Raw genomic sequence first — 18,003 nt, forward strand, 5'->3', positions numbered from 1 at the left:
CCCAATAAATGCAACCATATTACATTCACGCTACGAAAAAAGATACCACCGAACATCCTTCTGAACGGCACGCATATAACACAAACAAAGCATGTCAAATACCTAGGACTCCACTTAGATACACAACTCACATGGAAACTACATACCAAATCAGTAATAGAAAAAATACAGAAAACAAGGAGACAAATGCATTGGCTAACAAGCCGAAAATCCAAATTAAGCATAGAAAATAAATTAAAAATATATAAAACGATCATAAAACCAATCTGGACGTACGGAATACCACTATGGGGGACAGCAGCAATGAGCCATATAAACAAAATAGAGATAATACAAGCTAAAATCCTTAGAACAATAGTAAATGCACCATGGTACGTTAGAAATGATGACATACGAAGGGACCTGGGAATCCCAACGGTCAAGGAAGAAATTAGCAGATACTCAGAAAAATACAAATCAAGAATAGCAACACACCCAAACCGGCTAGCTGCGGAAACGTACAAAACCATAAACATGGACAGAAGACTAAAAAGGAAGCACCCAGCAGACCTCATAAAGGATATAACCTAGCAAACGCGAGGATGGTACCCCACTGGGGGTAGCCACCAACATGTTAATATAACTGTTAAAAAAATTCTACCAAATGTCCAAGTTGGACAAATTGTGAATTTCAATAAATAAATAAAAAAAAAAAACCATCTTGCCCGCGGTGTGTGGCCTGGTCTCTGATGTGGATCGATGTTACAACAGCTACCTACCTACACGAACATTTTTGGCCAATTAATTACACTCTGTTGGTCGAAATAACTTCTAACAACACCGCTTTTAACTTTGCTTTTTATTAAACTTTATTTTTCACTTAATATTCACAATTCAGTATACACTGATCAAGTACGCGACTGGTCTAAGGGTAAAAGCCGGTAAAGATATGTTTACATCAACACCGCTTTTTTGCAGCAAAAATATTCTGGAAACGTTTTCATAAGTATAGTTACAAACAGTTTTAACAACATTAACTCCGCCCTGAAAACATTTCAATGCAACTGCGTTTTTTGTTTCCAGCTGTACAAATATTTCAGAACATTCTATCGAATGTTTGTTTTGCAGAATTTCCATAGATATTATTTGGGTAGAAATGTATAATAACGAACCTGCTACGAATCTTCTTTGAGTTTTACTCCCGAATTCTGTTCCTGTTTCTATACACGAAAGCTTTAATATTTTAAGAAAATTTGTTGAAGAAAATTATAACGAAAAGTCACGCATATAAATAACTATTCTTTTCTGTTTTACTCTGCGAAAATGTTTTGAGGATAGAATGGCACAATTGTAAAAAATAATTAACAGTGATTTATCACAGTGATCGCAGAATCATAGTCACAGTCGCGATCAACTTCATTCATGAAAATTGAATTAGGAATGAATTATTCCTTATAGAGTACTTCAATATAGCTCACATAAAAATATTTGGATATAATGTAAATTTATTCGATGCTGCAAATGAAAAATAATTCAATTTTCTCTTCTTTATCTTATGTCAGCATCTTAAAGAGTAAAATATTAATTCTTATCCCCCGATTTCAAATTCGCAATATTCGTCTGACATCGTTAATGTAAAATATACAGATTGTGCAGAAAAGTTACGCCCTCCAATCAGAAGCGATCACGTAAAATCAGAAATCACTGTGAAAAATCACGGTAATTGGGAACGAACATGATCGAATCACTCGTGATTCACAAGTAACAGTTCACGCCATCCCTGGACGTAACGTGTTCAATAAAAGTTAGTTCAGTATTGTCACGGACTTCAAATATTTAAGCTCATAAAGATAAGAGCAGACTGAAATGGATTTTTACTTCTATAATAACTAAATTTACATAAAAAATAAAATCGTTCATATATAACAAATTGATAGAATGGTAAGTTGTTAGAAAGTAACAAACGTGAAACAACTGCATGAGACAGAATTGATCCAATTATTAGTAGAAAATTTATTATTTATACATAATATTTATGGTTTTGTTTGATTACATCCATGTTTTTGTGAGTGTCGATAAAACAATACATAACATTTGGAATTTCACGAGAAGCTTGGTTAACAATGAATACGTTAAACGAATTTCACACAATTTACTTTAATTATTGGTCAATTACGTCTTTGCCAAAGAAATTTGTTCTTTTCCGCAGTGATGATAGATGAAAGTATGAATTTAATAGCACTAAGAACATCGTGCATAATTATCTATGTGAATTTTTATTAGAATCATGTTTCATGAATTGTAATATGCGATATCAATTGCTCAAGGCTTGGTCGGTATGTATAATGAATTGATTAATCGCATTAGTGTTCCGGTGATATAAATTCCGATCCGTGTCACGACGATTTTAATGGTCATTTATAAGGCGAATGGTCGCGTGACATTATACGGCCCTGTTACCTATTGAATGCGCATAAAAATTAAATGCTCAACCGATTTATGTACTCATCCATCCTGTAGTTCGATCGTAATCTTGCTATCATGAAATGTTACCGAAAAAATATTGCATTAATTATAATGTATATGGTATTACCAATATTACCAATAAAGTATCTCTGAAATTCTAAATTATACTCATGCAGTGTAAACATAAAATTAATTCTATAAAATTCATCATACCATAATATAGAAAAATTAATCATTTATACTACTAGTAAAAATAATAATTTTAAATATATATTAAGTATACTCGCTGTTCAATCAAATTCCACTCTCTCGTATCTTCAATCAAAACAAAAATGTCACTATGGAAAGATTTAAACTGCTAACGTTGCGAAAAAAAGTAATTGTAAAATTAATCAATTATTAAATAGAAAATGTGCAATATTGTATGTTGTCACAAATACATACGACTCTGAAGAAAGTTATAAATTTTAGAAACAAATTTTTATACTGCACGAATATTGAATAGTTCGTACTATAGCATAGTTCGTGCTCTAGGGTGAACTTTCGTAAGAATTAATTCTCAACGTTACACGCGACCCTGGGTGATCAATCGGTTCCTCCATTCTATACCACATATCTACTATTCTACGAGGATATTCTACAACGATACAAATTTTGCAAATTCGAGAGATTATTTTGAAGATAAAATGTTATATAAACACTAAATTAGCTCAGCTTCATTATTGAGATTATGGACCGAAGTGCTTGCTAATTAATTAATTAGTTAAGCCCTCGCGCAAGATAATATATTATATGAAGTCAAAAGAGTACATAAATAAACATTTTGATACACATAGGTCAGTTATTAGGTAATAGATAATAAATAAAAAACGTCAATAAAGCTGCTGTTAACATAACAATGAGTTTGTTGATACTCATTATTAGTATATGAAGTCAATGGAAGACGGCTATTTATGTATACATATAAAGATACAAAGTAGTCATTTTGAAACTGTAGTCATTATGCACTGTTCTGTAGTTTTCAAAGAAGCATTTGGAAAGAGCGTGGATCTAGTTGATCACTTCTGATAGATCCAAGAACAATAAGAATAAGCACGTAAGTATATTGGTTGAAAGTTTGATATCTACAAATAAGATTGTAGCGAATCAAGTTACGGTGAGCAAGTAAGTAGAGTAATTATGTATTCCACTTATTCTCGTATCGTATCAAATACTATTTTCCGAATGATGAACAGAAAATATCACTTTAATCAGGTGTTTAATCAGGTTTTATCATTTTATGTAGTATTTTGGAGTTCGCGTACGTGTAAACTTATTCCTCAATTTATTTTTATAGATGATGGTTCTATGAACAAACATGTCAAAGCATGTCCTAAAATTAATAGAAATCAGTAATAATACTAAGTATACATGCAATACCTTTCTTATGAAAACGTCTCCTATAACTCCGAAACTAGTGATATCTGCATCCATACTTATCAAGACATATTTGTTTGGTTGGATGAGTCATACTCCTCAAGTTTGATTCCAACTTCTTGAAACTACCCGCATATCATTTTTTATTTCCAATAATATTCCGACCATGCCGGAAAGAATTAATTATGTAACATCTTGTATATTTCACAATTTCGTTATATTTCTACCACAAATTATGTATCATAATGGTACTCACAATTGATTCGGTTCAGTAAGCACAACTGACTCACGCACACGTGATTCAAGGTCTCCCGTGGTCTCGTTAGGCCACGATGACTTTCGTTAATCACGATAAACGACCGATGCCATATTTCGTGGCTAATAATTAAGTTCCCTCCGCTGACGGAGAAGATGCACGGCGGACCGCTGGAACGTCAAAATTCACTCTCGTTACCGAACTTTGTACCGCTCCCAATGGCACTAAACACTATATCCCGTAAACCGTAAGATAGCCCCAGCGTTTTAGCGGCAATCCAATTTGCCACGATCGATGCGACGGCAGCCACGTTCGTGCCGGGCTTTCTCCACTCGTAATCCTGTCCTGCATGCTGCAAATCTTTTGGGAACGAACAGACGCCATGAGACTCGCGGCAATCGTTCGCCTACAACGCAATCTGTTCTTCATAGTTTAACTGCATGTATAGCGAGTTACAACAGATTGGTGGAAAAGACATATTGAGGTCATAAAATTGACGCATTATTAAAATTTATATATTTCAAAAATCAAAATATTAATTTGAGACATACAATAGATCCGAACATTTTTATAAGTCTCTTATAAATATATTATGTTTATTATGTGAAACATTATGAAAATTTATTAGCAGTGCTGTAGTTAGCAGCAAGTGCAATGAGCACGACTGCCATGGCTATATTGATAAAATTTGAAAATATACGTCGAAGTTACGAGATATTTATTGTAAATATATATTTAATAAAAGATTAATACATAGCGTGATAGCCATCTTAAACATATTATAAGGTTTAGGGACGATCCCATTGAATATTGAGACTTGGAATAAAATGGATAATTGACTGTTTAAATATTTTTGTCGCCTCTGCAAAATTCATACTAGTATTAAATATCTTATAATTTCTATTGTTTATATATATATAAATATCATAAGATATTTAATACAAGCATGAATGTCGTAGAGGCGACAAAAATATTTAAACAATATATACAACGATCTACAGTGAGATCCGTTATAACGAGACGTGATAAAGTGCACGCGTACCAAGCCAAAATTCAAAGTCGATTTTCTCGAAAACAAAGCCTCAAACGAAAAATTTTTATTCTATATTTTCAACTTCTTTTTTCGCGTAGAATCACCCCCTTTCCGTTTGTACCACCAGTTACCAATCACCTTATATATAATTATATTTGATACGGCTTGAGTATGTGGTACGCATCTGTTTCATATTCTTTCGTTGTGCGTTGGAGTCAATACTTTCGGACAAGTTTTTATAAGAGTGCGATATTCCTTTTTCCCTTGCTGTATGCGGAAGCTTTTTAGTTACGGTTAAACAGAAAACAAAAAGTGTGGAGGTAGAGATCCTATGGAAAAAGTTAAAAAAGTTGCAGGAATAGATGGATATTCTACAGACAAAATAGCGAAGTAACAGGTCGGATACAGATCGTGACGCTTCCAACGATAGCAAATCAGCTGAGGATTACGATGTAGAGGGCAGTGAGGCTGAAGAAGGGAACATCGACATAGTAGGTGCGAATAAAAAATCTCAAAGAAAGTATTACGAAATTCTGAACATTCTTTATAGCATTCATTGAAAAAAGGAAAAGACCGGACGACGTGTTTCGATTCTCGAGCAGCGTTGAGTGCCCACCTCCTCCCTCTTAAGGAGAATTCTATACGAACGCTCGTATGACCTGCGTACAAAACAGTATAGAGCTCTCCTGTCTGCATTGACGACCACACAGGCACTCGCATGGCATTTGATATGTACAAAAAAAGAGTACAAAAAAGAAGAAGAAAGAACGATATCCTACGTACTTGTACAGGCTAGAGAGAGTTTGGGGTTTTTCTGTCCTCTTCATTAAGAGACAGATTACTACAGAAAATACAATAATACAAAACAGTATACGCTCGCATGTCGTATATGGAGGTCTCAAATAAAAGAATATCTGTGTTATAGATGACAAGGAAAATGTACAAAACAACGAAAAAGTCAATGGGTACACGGCGGAAGAAGAACCGTTGAGCACTGAGCTCGAAGAAATTCTAAGGAAAAGCCTTTTAGCTTCAAATACGTTTAATACAAAGCGGCAACCCCTATCCACAATAGATGGAAATACAGGTGCCAAAACGGAATCCAGTAAGAGGGTCTATCGGAGAAATACCCACGTCTGGCGAGGTTTGAAGTGTTGAGAGTTAAACCATTGATCGCCTTGAAGTTGAACAAGAGACAATAATTGCCTTAATCGAAAAAAGAGGAAGCATACACAATGTTTCTAATTAGGAAGTTAAGCGGTGCTGGAAGTTAGTCACGGACATATAGGCAGATGAAGTCCAGAATCACATTCATTACAGCGGGAGTAGGTAAATTCTATTCAGAAAAAATCTATCAGACAAAATAAAGGAAGCAAAAAGCATCGATAGCAAAAGACAATGGCTAACTCTATAAAGAAATCGAGCACTAATAAGCTTCTGATACCTCTGACATCAAGGCAAGATTTAAATTCAATGAGGCTGCGGTGAGAGAGACTGTTCCCCAATCAAGCGAACCCCTCATAGGACGACCACGTCATCGATTGCAATCAAGACCAAGATTGTTATTCAGAAACAAATATCAAACTCAGTTGACAAATCAAATGTCCCCATATCAGAGCTACAACGAAAGAAATCAGGGCGGATGCAATTAAATATAAGTACAAAAGAAAATTATGTCATATGACTCTGTTTTAAACAGTGTTTAGGGATATAAGATAAGATTTGACATAGAGTTTATTCAGAAAAAGATATCCCGAGGTACACTATGTCAGTTAGACCATGAAACATTTCAACAAACTATTAATTCGCTTTTAATGAAAGGAGTAATAGAACTATGCAGAGCGAGCAAAACGTCAGTTCTTATCCAGCTATTTCCCACACCAAAAGCCAGATGGTTTGTTTCTTTCTATTCTAAATCTAAAGAAATTAAATAACTTCATCCGAGCCGATCATTTTGAAATGCGGGGTATAAGACTGTCAGAAAAGCTAATTATCCTGGGTTGTTACATGCGTATGATGGATCTGAAGAATGCCTACTATACAATTGCAATATATAAGAAGAGTCGGAGATATTTCAGATTTGGATGACTAGGAAAAATTTTCCCCATTCACGTGCCTACCCTTCGGTCTAAAGTTTTTTTTTTTTTTACAAAACTACTAAAACCTGTTCAATTGTCTATTTAGACAATTACGAGGCGTGTAAAATGAATATCGCAAGGACGACAGAATTGCTGTAGTCCTTAGACTTCCTGATTAATGAAAGAAAACGTAGTATAATTTCGACCAATAGATGTAAATTTTTAGATCTAATTACCAGTATCGAACTACCTGGAGGCAAATAGAAACAATCTAGGACCGACCTAGGATTATTGTTGGTTAAGAAGACGCGGTTAACCTAAGAATTTGCACAAATAATAGTTTAATGACACGTCGGATCTCTAGAGAAGGAAAAGATTCCAGCATTAAGAGCAAATAACTTCGACCATAAGAAAAAGATTCCTGTAGATGGGTTAGTAGGTTGCCAGTAGCGCAGAAGGGTATCAGAACAGCTGACTGTAAAAGGGAAATTTATGGGGACGTGTGAAGCACGAGTTGGAAAGCAACAGATGGTTCCAATAACATCTCCGACTTTTGGAACGAGAAACAGAGAAGATATCATGTAAACTATAAAGAACTACTGGCAGTGAAATTGGCTCTAGAATTTTGCTAATGGGTGCTACTGAAAGTTTACAATGCAACAGCAATATCTTACGTGAATAGGATGGAGAGTATACGATTTCTCTCATACAATAAATTGGCAAATTGATTTGACAGTGGGGAGAGGAGAGAAAAATTTTCTTATTTTGAGTCATTTATTGTATCGGAGAATAATAAAGAAGCAGATGCTCCATTCAGTAGTGGCATTATGAGAAACATCTTCGTGTGAGCTCGCGGTGCACATCGGATAACGTTAATGCTCGCAGCATGTCGATTTTGAATGGTAATATATATACATATACAGAATCTAGCCGAATAACGTGTAAAAAGATGCACGATATAATTCCTTGTGGAAAAATGAGAAAAATATATAGAATGAAGTTTCTTCATTCTTGGCTTAACTTTCGAGAAAGTCGAGGTTGACAACTTATCAAGTATAGTTAAACATGGCTAATTCCAGATTGGACAAATCTAAGTAATCGACACGAGACAATCCTATACGTGAAAATAAATCAAAAATGTACAATAAAATTTTTCCGTTTAAGGCTTCATTTTCAAGAAAATAGAGTTTAAACGTGTTTAATTAAGAATCGTTCTAGTGCATGCATATAACAAAATTTTTTAATTTATTTTTCTCGAAAACAAAGCTTCTTGAAAGAATTCCAACATTGATTATTTAATTCTGTCCAATCAGGGAATTAGTCATGTTCAAGTGTACTTGATAAATTAAATTTGCTTTTCCCAAAAACTAAGCCGAGAATGAAAAGATTTTTTTCTATATTTTTTTCAAACTTTTCCACAAGAGATCACATCACGCACGTATATATACATCAATATATGTTGGAAAATCCCACATATATGTAAGTGGCAAAAACTTTTGCACATTAATCTCAACCAAACAAAATCGAATAAAAGAGAATTAAACGAATTATAATATAATAATAAAGATTAAATAAAATTCAAGATATTTGAGAGGTCTTTTCAATGTTGCACCCTAAAATAATAGGAAACCTAATCGGCAGGTATAAAATGTTGATTAACAGCAGCTTCCAGCAATCAGTGGCCTCCGATTAAAATCCTCTCTCGAAACTCGTTCTCTGCAATTCCAACGCTTTCAGCATGATCCGAAAGAATGTTTGTGGTGAAATGGTATTCTTCGTTAAAATGTACCACACCAAGAATTCTAGGTGTTTCCAAAATTGGCAAGTATTATTTATTTTCTCTCTTGAATCAAGTATTTTTTCAATTTACGAAATAGAAACGAAATAAATCAAGGACTTAAGAATTGATTAAATATTTTTAGAGAATTCTTGAGAGAAAATTTTCGATTTAAAGAAAATTTATTTCTGTCCTGTATTTTGTAAGTTTTTGTATTACGCTATATATATATTTGAGATATTTTTATTATTTAATATAGTTACGGTTGGTTGAATCATCATTACCTATATTATTACTAACAAATAATTTTCAAAAAGATTTATTTTTGCATTCTGAAATCTATTATAATTTCCAAAATTTTATGATTTTTAATTTACGTTCAAATTAGTGTACATGATTAGTAAAATAATTTCATTATGTACTTTTAATAAAATCGAGTACACACAGAATTAATTAATTAAATTAATTGCCCAAATTGTCTAGTTAACTTGTTTAAAAATACAAAAATATTATAGAAGGAAAGCTTAACTACATATTACACATGCAAACTCAGATATTTTCCTTTACAATGAAACTATATTTTATTTAAGAATATTCTTTCTTTTCTGTCTCATATATTGCTGTATATTAACGAAACACGTATTGTATTTGAGATGTATAAGCATTGCAATCACGTAATACACACAGTATATTTATTTACGGTTAATACACCTAAAATAAGCATAAACGAGTATTGCAATTACAAAATAAAATTGATTATGATTAACCGGATGTATTGTTCGAAAAATTACATTATACTATATTCTAAAGATTTTATTACAGTTTAAGGTTTCAAATTAGCGAGACTTGCTAATTTTAATTAAACGTTCTGTAACCTGTTGATAAGAACGTATATTATTGTATATCTTACTATGTCAAATGCTATTTACACATGTCTAACTTTTTCTCTTTAATTTTTTTAATATTTTGAATGTAAATTATAATTTATATATTTATATTTTACATATAAATTATAAGATAAATATAAATTTTGTCCAAAATACTAGAAAAATTGAACTCCGCGTTTATTATTTTTTTATGGTATTTTCCACACGCAAAATATAAGAAATTTTAATTTAAAAAAAAAGTCATTTCACTGAGAAAACTATACAAGTACACTTCACAAGTATGTCATAATTATTCTGATTATAATGACGACAGAGTAATTTCTGGTATAATTCTTTTACCTAACAGAAAATATGATACGCTCTAATTAGGTGACTCATATCGCTCTTCTGACACAAAAAGAGGTAATAATTAAGCAGTATATCGTTAGACTGAAATGCCATTAATGATTCTTGCCATTAATGAAACAACTGATATTTAATTATATGTTTCCTTTTAGACTGACCCAACTTCCTCAAATTAATTGTAATCATTCCATATTTCGTAATAAATTGAAAATATGTTATATAATTTAGATCAAGAATTTCTTGAATTACTTAAGCAATTAATAATGAATATTACTTAATTGATTTTGTACAAACTTTTTTATATGAATTGAAAGAATATACTGTAAAATTCATACAAAAAATTACTATTGTCAATTAATTTAGGAGTTAGCTCTGATTTTATGTATCTTTCTTTGTAACTTAGCTTAAAAGAAAGTTACGTCCCTGTACAGTAACTACAAGACGATATATTACAATCGCACGTATATTTCTTTTTATAAAAAAAAATTGTTTATATTCATTTAAAGGTGTTGTAATAGATGAAGTCAAGAAAATTATCAATAACATTCCTTTTCAATACTTTTGCGAGTTATATATCGTCTCAATTCATACAAAATAATCTATGCACTATTCTATTATGAAGGCGTTCTTTGGAAAAGTTTAAAAAATAAATTTGAAAAACATAAAACAGTATATAACTAATGAAAATGTGCATGCCTGTATTGTTATTATTTTTTTAAATTTATTTCGCTGATGACATACTGAAATAATATTTGAAATACCAAGTAATTTATGTCTTCAATTTCACGATACTTACATAACACAAATTTCTCAAAATAGCACAAGCAATTAATATAGTTTTTCCACGTGCCATTAACTCTATAATCATGAACTTGAACATGAAAAAAACGAAGAATAGTTATACATAAATAAATTTATGTTTCCTTGAAAACCTTGAAACAACTATTTTAAAGGTATAGAAATTATGGGAACTATGGACACTAACTAACTGGAAAAGATCTCATTTACATATGGATGATTGATACTGGCATTAATGAATATTTTATATTCAACGGTTAATTTTTTTATCACTTAAATAAGATTGCAGAAGTAATGAATGACATAATAGAGTTACTAACAGATTTCATTGACTTCTTTTAGAATTGTTCTGTAAGAAAATTTTCAATAAAATAGGATTATACTATTTTAAAGATAAAGATTTCATATATATACATATGTGTGAAAATAGTACGTTTTAATGAAATAATTTAGAAAGAGAATTTTTTACCAGAATACAAAATAACATAAAAAGAACAATTACAACTATTATTCATTAGCCTATATTTATAATTTTAATATAATTATCTTAAGACTTATTAAATATTTTCAAATAAAATCGCTCTAGTAAATTATCTTTTATATGTATAACTTAATTCTATTTCGTTGATATGTATTCCTCTTAAGTATATTTTCGTCATATTTCAAAGACAATCAGTTCAGAATAATTGATAATTATTTGAAACGAAACACAGGAAAATATCTATTTTCCTTTAAAGTTCAAAAACTTGCGAATAATTATACTTATTGGTAAATATTATAATCTTTGCGGGTTATTTAATGAATCTAATATTAATCTGTTTAAAATGATATCGAACAAAAATAAATGAAAGAAATATTTATATCTATGAAATGTTCTCAACTTATCAATAAATACATGATAGTATACTATCATTTCTACTCAATAAAACGATAGATGAATGGAACCATTAACGAAACTACAAACAACCTTCTAAGTAAATACTTATTGATTTATCTACTGACTATCTCGCGAATGTTGCATCATCTTTCACGAATTATGTGATTTCCTGGCATTCTTCTTTTTTTCTTTTGTAAACGAAATGTCATATACAAACTATGAAATATACGTAACCGTATAAATTCTCCTAGATACAATTGATTATTTTTGTTTATTTCTAACTTATATCGGTACTCTTAGCTCTAAGCTTAAGACTTTGATACTCAATGACTTGATATCTCTAGTATGTTTGTAAAATATTGAACGCGCAAAATTTCATAGTAGAATCAATACTTCTTAAGGACCTATGATATTTTAAGTATAAATTCTAATTAGTGCGAAGTATACTAAACCATAAATGAAAGATAAATAAAATATTAGTAAATTTTATTTATATATTTCATTAAGAGTTATTATTTTTTTAATTTCATATTACCTCATTATGTATCGAATTCTAAATAAAACACTCTCCATGACCATTTGAAACTATTATATCTTCGTAATTTAATATGGATTCATTATCTAGTACATTCTAAATAGAACATATTGATTGTTTGAAAGTACGCACAAAATGACTGGATATTCATTCTCCGAATTTACATAATACACCCAACATTTCAGTAAAAATATTTAATTCACTATGAAACTAATGAAAGAAGATATTAAACATGATCTGACAGAACAGTCTCCAATACTAACATTTATTACTAAACTGCGGATATTTATAAAGTAAAATAAATATCGTGAAATATAGAACTATACTATTATACACTATAATATTTAATGGGTAAAACAATTCTTTTTTTAAATGCTATTTCACTAAGCTTTTCAAGCCATATTTTCCATTCAACAATAAACGCAACAATATAATAGTATAGACACTTACACATTCAAGTTTGAAAAAATATTAATCATAGTTTTTAAGATAGAATAGACATATTTTTATAATGAGATTCTATGCCCTAATAGATTTCAGTGATAGCAAAAAAATGATAGAAATCTTTCGTTATCTATTTTCGTATGGAAAATTATCGTTATCTATTTTCGTATTGAAAATTATCGTTATCTATTTTCAATGATTTATATCTTTGAATCTATCAAATTACTCACTTCTCCAAGTATCTCATATTTAAAGTACTCTTTCTCAGTAGTCACGAGTGATATACGAGTTAAAAAGTTAACAAAAATGGATTTGTCATACTTTTCCCGTATGCCCTCCATTCATTAATCAAGATTTTTTTTTTAAATCTAAATGACACTAGCAAAGTTCTATGTAAAATCAAATATTCCTTATTCTAAGAAGATATTCTACAAAATCGATCACTTACGTTTACGACGAAGTAGCTTCTCGAGACAGGTCGATCCTCGCTGATACTCTTCTGATCGAAACTAGTTGTATCCACGAGATTTCCTCTGTTGCACGTTCTTGGTTTATATACTTTTTTTTTAAAGCACTCTATAACATGTATTAAGCTTCTTGGAAAACCTTGTCTGCAGTATGTTGATGAAACTGAACACTCGCGAATCGGTTCGCGACGAGCACGTGGATATCGTGCGAATTCGTCGAATCGGCAGTACCAGTACGATCGATCGCAGTCGAGGTGTCACTGGTTCGGCACCGGCGAACATCCTCGCGATTTATAAAGCCTCGTCCGCTCTCTGACTTCGCTCCGTGTCGTCCGGCTCGTTATTATTCCCCTGCCAGCTAGCTGATTCCCCCGCCAGGTCCGTGTGCGAGCAACATTCTACACACTGTGTCATACATTCGCTCGAAAGCGCGAGATCATCAGCTCCCGCGAGAAGAGTCGTCTTTCGCCTTTGATACTCTCCTTTAATCGTCCAAAATCTTGCGAGATCGGCTTGGTATCCGATGATTTAGGATAATATTGTTTGAGTGAGAGTCAAAGACCTCGCTGCTGTTTCTATCCTCTGTTGATAAATATCTTTGTCTTTGAGTCGGTACATTTTGGTATATTTTCTTTCAATTTGTTGTTTCATGTTTGGTGGAATATTATATTGGTGTTGATAATTTTATTTAGATTGGTTAAAGTTAAAGTATAATTTCGTTGCAAGATATTAATCCTATTGTCTTTGAGTCACGTTCAAAGCCAGTGATGTTTTTTTTTTGGGGGGGGGGGGGGAAATACAAATTCGAAGGTCGTAATAGGATTAATACATTTTATAGAATACTGTCACAGAATATTATGTTCAATGTTGTTGGGAGATTGCACTGGAAGTATTTTATTATCAATCGCTATAAACAATATATGATCCCAGCTGATAATTAAAATAGGCATTTAATTGTTAATTCCTTTGCACAACTAATATTTAAGAATACATGATTATCTCTATCGTTTCAAATTTTTTCAAATAAATCAGAAACGATCAGGCTTAACAACTGAATTATGATCGGTGTACTTTTATTTCTCTTATGTTGTATGTAAACATGTAGTGAGACGTGGGTTTGTGTATATATAGCATATATCGTACAATTAATCGGTTTGAAAAATCTGACTTCAAATTTAGTGTGGAATTTAACATAGTACTTAAATAGTGTAACTAGTATAAATAATATATAATGATATATAAATATATGAAAATATACATATAAATAAAATATAAATAATAATATAATAGTATAAATAGTACTTAAACATTTGTATATATCAAATTGAATTTTAATGAAATTTCAAAATTACAAGTTAATAATTGTCGACTGACGATTACAGTAATTGAACGATAATTTTATTTTGGCGATTTCGTATAATAATAAGAATTAAACAATCAATTGATCAAATAAAAAATTTGATGTGATTACTACCTAGCAGTCATAATTAATGTTGATTGAATGGGGAAAACGGATACGTTTAAAAATACGTGTGTTTGAAAAGATACAAAATGATGAAGCGACAGTTTTGAAAGTATTATAATAAATATTAACTGCTGTGGTTAGATTGGGATTATAATTATTGAATCAAAAATAATCGTTTAGAAATTAAAAACATAAAAATGTTCTCCTTATTTTTTTTAATTGTAAGATTTCGAATTTTTATAATAATCCATTTATAATTATAAGATGCTCACTATGCTTAATACTGAAAAAACTTAATAAAATTTTGGGATAGTCCGAATTAAAAAATATACATTAATTGTTAGAAAATTGTATTGTAAAGATAATATTTCTGTATCAATATATTTCATTTATTTATATTATAGTATACATAGTTGAAAAATGAGCATTTTTTATAATGTACCTAAGAAACAAATATTAATCAAACTCACAGTGTTTCCATACACGTAAGAAAAATTATGAAAACAGAATAAAAAATTATGTAGTAATTAATACATTTTGTCGCACAAAATATTGGAAATTCTATTACAAAACTATTATAATATTATGTGTGTAAATATTTATTTCATAATAGTTCCTGTTTATCGTTTTTAATGATGTCTTTATAATCATATAGCAATGAATGTAATGGTACATCGCAAAATATTACGTTGAAATATTACGATAGTGTAATATTTCCTATATGTGCGTAATTATCAAAGTTTGAAGTCGAGTTTAGCTCGTTATACATATTGCGTATAGATGTTCTCAGATATACGATAGCTGTGACACATAACTCTAAAAGGTAATTCGCAGCAAGTTAGTAAGCAGAGCCATTGAAATCGATAACCACTTCTACAATAATCACTTATTAAAATTCCTAAAACGTCGCAATATTTGACGATCCACAGACATCAATCAAATCAAATGCTTCTTTTAATCAACTTTATTTTATTATTTCATGTAACAGTAAATATTTCTTTATCTTGTTGCCTCATGTATTTTTTCGTTGTTAATTAATTGTTTACAATCACATTAATCATTATGGTAGATTATTAATAGTTGAGATCAAATTATTGTTTAAGTTTCATAGCGTTTGAAAAATATTGCTTAGGTTCAAACATGTTCATACTTTGTAATATTTACAAATAAAAATAATTTAATTATATATATCATATTTATTACATATATTTCCTTAATACAAATTAATCATAAATTAAAATTGCCTATACTCTCAAACAAAAATGTCCTATTAAAATATTTATTAAATTACCTATACACTCTCAAACAAAAATTTCCTATTAAAATATTAATTTTATGATTTAAAAATTAAATTAATTGCATAAAAATTTTTTATTTTCATATTCCATACTCCCGACGCTTTATAAAAATTAAAAAGTAGTTTAACGAAAAGTTGACCTTTTTTTTGTAGAACTTTAATGCAAGAACTTTAATTGAAGATTCGATATAGCCGTGATATTTGTGAATTGGTAAGATTTAGAGGAATGAAAGAATTATAAGAGTAATTTGGAAAAGTATAAAACACGATTGGGGTAAACTTTGCATTTAAGTACAAAGTATGTATGTATATACGTTTAATTACGTCAGTTCTATGAAGACCACTAAAGTTTTCAGCTGCTTCGTGAATATATAATTGAACAACGTTAACACTTTCAAGCAGAGATAAGCTTAAAACGATCTGACTAAAAATAAAACGTAAAACTCGTATATCAGTATGTATAGTGGTGTTTATGTTTCACGATACTCGTGAATGACGGCACAACACGAGTGAAATGTAAACTTGCATTCAACGAGATGCATAAACATAATAAACATACTGAGCAAGAAATCTGAAACACGCTCGTGAGCCAATTTTTATCGTTGAATTATAAAACAGCTGGAAATATCAATCGAAGTGCGGAAATTATGTGCAATATGGAAATACATTTATGAAGGTTAATATTGTGAATGAAAATGATTTAAGGATGCAACGATGAAATGAAAACGCAAATAAAATAATGAGATAACATTTATATTGAAATGTTTCATGCAGCACGTGTATCCACGCAAGAATAACGTAAATACAAAGTATGCATATTTTTAACAAACTATATTCTATAAAATTACATTTAGTATTATATCGTAGGGTTGGATATAATAGAGTAAAAATACTAATATTGATTAAATTTATTGAAATGTTTATTATATAAACAAAAAGGGATATAACATCTGACACTAAAAATTTGTGAAATTTACAAATTTTATATAAACAATAATATGCAGTAATAATATGTAGTACTTCTATTTATATCTTGAAAATCGATTGTACAAAGTGTTAGGTGACTTATATAAATAACAATGCACCATTTACTATTATATTTTCAACAAATGCTTAAACATTTTTTGTATTTGACATATTAAAAGGGCAGGAAATCTTGAAGACAAGAAGATAGTTATTTTCTAAATCGTTGATGCTGAATTCTTTGTCAAGTTTGTGTATCTACAAGACTTATGATTGAACATCAACCTTATAAAAATTATTTCAAAATATCAAATTTTCGATATAAATAAATTTATAAGAATCCAATATGAATCTGAGAAAAATTAAAAAGTTATATATAAGTTACTATATTTATTTTGATTTATTTGAGCATTTTTCTATTTGGAGGATTTGAAGCGTCTCTTTTATGAATGGCGGTACGACTCGCGTATCTAGATTGTTCCAGTGCAGACATTTGCACGTTACAGTGGTTATCTCCTTTCCGACATAAAAAAGTTCGTTGCTGCTCGTCTGTTTCCTCCCATGCGTCATCTTGCGTGGGAAAGTTTGTTTAACAAATCTCGGTTCTAGCTATCTCAGTGCCGTCAAACTATACGGTACAACTTTCAACACGAAATTCACCGGTATAAATATGAAATATCAGTTCGATGTAGTTGTCTCAGCTTCTATTGATTCATTCCTTACAAGTACGCTCCAGTATGCTTTATTCTCACGAATTGCTCGTAACAGACGACGAATAAATGAACTTGTTAATTATTGCTTTTCGTATTTTCCATTATCTTAATTATTATGGATGTAATTTATATACTAAATATTATAGTTGACAATTTATGTGTTTTTACACACATTTATTTCAAATACGTTCCACTATATGTATTTAG

At 30.5% G+C, this 18,003-nt stretch overlaps 2 protein-coding genes across 4 annotated transcripts in view; one reads left to right on the forward strand and one right to left on the reverse strand.

Annotated features, from left to right (window-relative positions):
- The window catches only part of LOC100642504 (trichohyalin), a 146,904-nt gene extending 133,238 nt beyond the window's left edge, over positions 1-13,666 (reverse strand). Inside the window, exon 1 of the mRNA XM_003400612.4 lies at positions 13,340-13,666. The gene's annotated coding sequence lies outside the window, so the exon portion shown is untranslated. The remainder of the gene's footprint in view (positions 1-13,339) is intronic.
- The window catches only part of LOC100643711, a 334,572-nt gene that overhangs the window by 206,308 nt on the left and 110,261 nt on the right, over positions 1-18,003 (forward strand). The window lies entirely within an intron of this gene.

Source organism: Bombus terrestris, chromosome 7 (genome assembly GCF_910591885.1).
Source record: "Bombus terrestris chromosome 7, iyBomTerr1.2, whole genome shotgun sequence".
Lineage (NCBI taxonomy): Eukaryota > Metazoa > Arthropoda > Insecta > Hymenoptera > Apidae > Bombus > Bombus terrestris.